This window comes from Lontra canadensis, unplaced genomic scaffold (genome assembly GCF_010015895.1).
Source record: "Lontra canadensis isolate GAN:19392208 unplaced genomic scaffold, GSC_riverotter_1.0 scaffold103, whole genome shotgun sequence".
In the NCBI taxonomy this organism is placed as follows: domain Eukaryota; kingdom Metazoa; phylum Chordata; class Mammalia; order Carnivora; family Mustelidae; genus Lontra; species Lontra canadensis.
In genome coordinates this window covers 6,183,522-6,189,454 of record NW_022631097.1, presented here as the reverse complement: position 1 = coordinate 6,189,454, position 5,933 = coordinate 6,183,522, and the positions used below count along the sequence as shown (strand labels likewise).

General features: G+C 36.5%; 1 pseudogene; it reads right to left on the bottom strand.

Annotated features, from left to right (window-relative positions):
- Positions 1-2,795: 2,795 nt before the first annotated feature.
- Positions 2,796-4,752, bottom strand: LOC116855499 (annotated as a pseudogene).
- Between the last annotated feature and the right edge of the window lie 1,181 nt (positions 4,753-5,933).

Sequence of the window (5,933 nt, the reverse complement as noted above, 5' to 3'; positions counted from 1 at the left end):
ATCATGAACTCAGCGACCACAGTAACTTGATGTATATCCTCAGCGTATACCCTGTGAAGGGTCTCAGCGGAGGAGCATGAGTGCTCTCTCATTCCTAAATCTTTCCCAGTCACTTTTTCCAGACCCACACCCTGAGGATTGTTTGTTTTTCCTGAGCCTTTGACTGTCTCCTCAGCTCAGGACTGAAACCCAACCTAGATGAGACACAGCCGATGTTGTTGGTAGGGGAATTTTTATCCTCATTGAATGAGACTTATTTTTGTTAGCAGAAATCTATGATTCACTTTGCTGAGAATAAATGGATTCTTAGATAACTGCTCTCTGTGGTGGACCCGAAGGAAGAAAATAAACAATCTCTCCTGTTTATTAGAGCAGGGCTTGCCAACATCTGGAAGAACTAGGCAGGGCAAGAGTGAGGGGCAGTGTCCACAAGGGGAGTGCTGGCCCCTGAAGGGGCAACCAGTACATCCTTGCCTTTTGGAAATGTCTGCTATTGGCACAGTTTTTTTTTTTTAATTAAAAAAAAAATTTTAGGGGTTAGAAGGGCAGAGAGAGAGGGAGAGAGAGAATCCTAAACAGGCTCCATGCTGGGCATGGAGCCTGAGGTGGGGCTCAAATTCACAACCCTGAGATCATGACCTGAAGAGAAATTGAGACTGGGACACTTAAGTGATTGAGTCCCAGGCAGCCTCGGTTTTTAGTTTTAAGAGATAGTTGGGAATTTCATCTCTGATATGAAATATCCTGATGCACAGATGCTGACTTAAATGTGTAAAACTTGGTAAGGGCAAAGCAAAACACGTCTGTTGGCTGAAAGCAGCCTACAGTCCTCTGACCTCTTTTGAATACGTGGTCCCAGCTTAAATTTTATTATCATCATCCCTTAGAGGCTACGACTGCAGAGACCAGCAAAAAGATGGAGTCTGTGAACTTAGCATAAGCCCAAGACCATGTTGACGTAATTTGTTTTCCTAGAGGTTTTCTGAGCTCTAGCTTTTCTAAGAAAAACAATAGTTTTTGGTTAGAGACCTCTCATGTTACTTTCATGGTTCGAATGGTTGGAGAATGGATTCAAAATTAAAAAGATTGAGCTGTGCCTGAGAGCTGACATCTTTACATCTTTGGAAGAGAATGTAGAGCATAAGGTTAAAAATCAGAGTTTAGAGTTACCAAGGACACAGATTTGAGCCTGAATCTTCTGCCTCTATATTTATGAGCTTTTCTGACCCTCAGATTTTTCTCATTAATAAAATGGAGATAATCATGATAACTCAGGTGGTTGTGATGATTACGTGAGCTGTGTATGTAAAGTTCTTCCTAAAGTATTGGGCACAGTGAGAGCTTTGAAAATGTTGGCTGCTGCCTTTATGAATGTTGTGACAGTTTTAATTACCATCGGCTCTCATGGAGCTCAATTTGGCTAATGTTTTTGTGGTTAAAAGCCTAAACATAGTCTTGATTCTGATTACAAACAAAATTTGATTAAGGATTTGGCAGGAGGGTAACTTTTGGGAATCAGTATGTCAAGACTGGTTTTTGACAATGGTCACAATGGACTATACAAAGACTACTGTCACATTTTTTGCTTCTTTTTCTAAGACTACTAGTTCTATTAACTTCTGAAAATTTTCTGATAACATGGTTCAACATGATCTGCTGCTTCTTGACCCCAGCAGCATTCATACTATTCTATTTCGCTTACCAATATGTTGTTTTTTCTTCTCTTCTGCTTTAGCTTTGATTCCTTAGTTTTTTTTTATTTGCCTTGATGAAGATGACACATTTATTTTAATTATCATTTGTAAATTTTTAAGTTTCTTCAACATTACGATTGCTAATACAAATTTTTTTAAGTAGCCTTATGGATGGGATGATGGAACTGTTCAGTATCCTGATCGGTGCTCAGGCACAAATATTGTATGCTAAATTTCTTTCAAACGTATACATGTTAACTTTACTGTTATTTCAAAGTTTTTTTTTTTAAGAGAAAAAAGTAGCCCTATTAAAGTGTTACAACTTAAATTTAAGATGAGGTGACATTCCTAATACAAACACTAGTTTTTTCAGGGGTCTTACAGAATATCCTACAAGAAGAGTTGAAGTAATGAAATAATGAAGTTGAAATAGTAAGTTGAAAAAATGAAAAAATCACTTTTTCATTAAGAGATTACATCTACTTTTTAAAGGTAACCTTGCGTTACAACTAGAAAATGGAGCTACTAACTCCTACTTTGTAGGTTGAGAATTAAATGAGAGAAAATTAAGTGCAGTAATATGTTAAAAGCACTTAGTATATACTTATAGACAATATTAAGAGAAACTCTTTCTCACCCACTAAGCATATTCCATCCCTTATGATTAATTATACTCATTACTTACACCACTGTATCTCTGAGGGCTGCTGGAGACAAGTTTTAAAACATGAGAACTTTATACCACCTTTGTTATATTATATGGCCATTTAAAATCTTTAATCAAATTTCATCAAAGATTACCAGCCATATTACATGCCATGATTAGCTTTCTATAAATAACTTTGCTTTCTGTGTACAAATCAGTGTTAATGAAATAAAAAATAAAACCGTATCCTAGGCAAAGAACTTTATTAATCTTGTTTCAAATTTTATTCCCAGGCTTCTTCAGCTTAATTAGCTGTGAAGAATGAATTGTGTATAAGCAAAAACTGAAAAAAGCTGCAGTGTCCAAGGGGCTTGGGCTTAAAAATATTAGAGGTTTAGATTTTATCAGATCTATGAACAAAATTTTAAAGAGAAGTCCTAATATAAAAGAGCAGCTCCCAGTAACTTCTTCAAGTTTTATCTTCTTCAGAAGTTGACTCAATTCAGTTTGCTTCATCAAAATTCTCCACAATCATCATCATCCTCTCTGGTAGCAAGTGGTGCTTTTCCATCCACAGATTGTGTGGGCAGAGTTTCAGTCAGTCTTCTTCAACAAGTCAGCCTGTCTGCACCAAGTTGGTTTAAGATACTGGGTAGCATTTCTGTCAGCTGCTTTGTCTCAGCATGGCCTGTAATGGTGAAAGTGGTCACTGCCAGCGATGCCTGCACTTTGGGGTTGCTAAAGTGGATCACTGTTCCTTGGTTTGTGAACATATTCACTTCTTCAACACCAGAGATATTGTTTACCCCTAACTTCTTTAAGGAGAACTGAAGTGTTTTATCATCTGCTGTAGCTGTTCTATGAACCACCTTCGTCTTTCCGCAAGTAGTTCCTTTCCCACCAATGTGCACTTGTGCTTGCAGTTTGGCGAGTTTCTCCTGGTTCACGATAGTTTCTTTCATCTTGTTGGAGCGGAAATGGGACCGCGCGGGGGACTAGGGTAGGCGCTCAGGGGGGTCTCGGGCAGACCAGCTGAGATTAGGTGCACACACGCGGGACGCCTGATTCCTTAGGTTTTAAGAGGCCTATCATATACCTGTTGTAAATCTTCCCTTGCACCTGACATAATGCTGGGTATGAATAAACGTACTGAGAACATATTGAGTAAAATTCAGTGCCTGCACACTGATTGAATTTTCATCATAATATATGGAGACTTTTAGCCTTTGTCTATACAGAGCCAGCAGCAGCAGCAGCAACAACAGCAGCAACAGCTTCAGGAGAAAGGAAGGTTCCTGGTGGGGGCAGTACCAGCACCCACAGTAGGCTGGCTTGTCTAGCAGAAGTATTAACTCTCCAAGCTGGATGCTGGTACAGAAACTGCCAGCATTAGGCAGTGAACTTTGTCAGTAATTTATTACAAAATGAAAGTGGACACAGGAACATTGCAATAAAGCCTATCAGGAAATCTTTAGAATTCTTTGAGAAGTTTAGAATCTCTGATTTTGAAAAACCACTGCAATAAGGCAAAACAAATATCTACAGGCTTCAAAATTTCTAGAAATTAAATTTAAAGATCATTACTATTGTGGGGGGGGGAAACACTGTTTACATAGGAAGCATCAGATGAACCAATAATTGGTGAAGAAGGCTATTTAAAAATGATTATCTCCTGTAATTGGATAGGCTGCAGTAGAATACATAAATAGACATTTTGCATTCTATAAAAATCATGAAGCTACTTTTGCTTTTCTGTATGATGTCTACAAGTTTCAGGAAATTTCCAAAGAAATATTAAATGATATTGTGTAAATTTATATTTAAATTAAATTTCAACTTGCATGAAAATGATTTATATGAACAGTTCATTTTAGAAAATTTGTTCCATAGGAATCATCAGTTACAAATGTATAAGAATTTAATTTTCAAAATAATATATCAGAAATTCATTATAATGTCCTTACAGCCTATTAAAAAAATCTTAATAGTTCTAATAATAGTTGCATCAGAAAGGTCACGCTCAAAATTAAAAATGGTCAAAAATTATTGAAAATCTTACATTTTCCAAGAGTGACCAACATTGCTTTCAACTACATATATTGTTTGAAAATAAAGTTGGTAAAAATATAAATTTTGATGATTGAATAAATGAATTAGATGTGTAAGACAGAAAAATCTTATGATCAAATAAGATATCACATTAACAAAGTTTTATTTTTATCACATTATATAAGATTATGGCACCAAGACTATATTTTTTTTTTTGCAACTTATAAGTTTATGTTGTTTTTTGTCTATCACCACTATCCCTGTTACATTTTATAAGTATAAAATATTTTTAGAGAAAAACTTCCTATTTTAGAATCTATAATGACATTACCTCCTCCCCCTAACCCTTGGTTTTTGACCAAGGGATCCCATATTTCCATTTTTCTGTGAGGATGGCTGGGGTGGGAGAGGAGAAGATGAAGTAGTAGTACTTTGGAGAGTGGGAAGACCCCCCCGGACTTGTGGACAGATGCCGAATTAAACACCCACATACCATCTCCTTAGAACAGCCATTCGTTCTCAGGGGCAAAACTGAACCTATAAGAAGGAAGACAAATACTGTCCAAACTTGCTCAACATTTGCTGGGCTCTCTTCTTACACTCATCAGTACTTCCTATTATTTTCATAGCAGGGTTAATTCCTTTCATTCATCTAGCCGCTTTCAAACTGTGCCCCTTTGAGCCTATAGGAGGAAAAGCAAGTGACTATTTTTGAACTGGTTATTAGCGGATGTTTCCTCAGCTTCATAGAACTTTAAAATGGCTGCTTTTACAACCCCTCAAACTTTTTTGATAAGGGTTCATCTATCTCAGAGACCGTTTCATTCTTGTAGATACAGATGTGATTTTGTATTTGCGCCCTCATAGGCTAATCCCGTATTTACAAAAAAATATCCTCAGCCTAATTTCTAAGGTGAGAATGACTTTTTCAAATTGGAAAATGCTCCCTGAGTTGTCTAACTCAAGCATCACATTGAACATTATTATGAGGATTGGGTGAGTTTATTTCCTTTAATCACACCTAGGATTTTATTAGTAACAGTAGGCAGAATACTATTGATATTGCAGCTTGATTCAACAGAACTTGGCTTCCTCAAGACTTGGAATTGTTACAAAGCATGACCTGAATCTCCCATCATCTAAAGATAATAAAAATAAAAATCCACAGACATTTCAAAGTACAGATTTAGCCATTAGTTATATGCTCCTTCCCAACCATTTCTATTTAGGTGGCCAATTAAGATGAAAATGAAGCAATGTTTCAATTTCTTTTGTCTACAACCTATTGCTCAGTATTTGTGATGGGATTCTAGGCTTTGACCTAGTCGTAAAGCAGAGAGTATGATGAAGAAAGAACATAAATAGATTTCTTATTGTAAAAACATGAATGCATGGAAGGCATCGAGTCTTCAAATATGTGACCTCTTTATTTTTCTCTTGGTAGCATATTCCTGTAAACTGATATCCTCTCACATGTTTCGTATTCAATTGAATTTGAACTCATTGGAGGTAAGTGATTTTTAAAAATTTGATTAAATATAAGT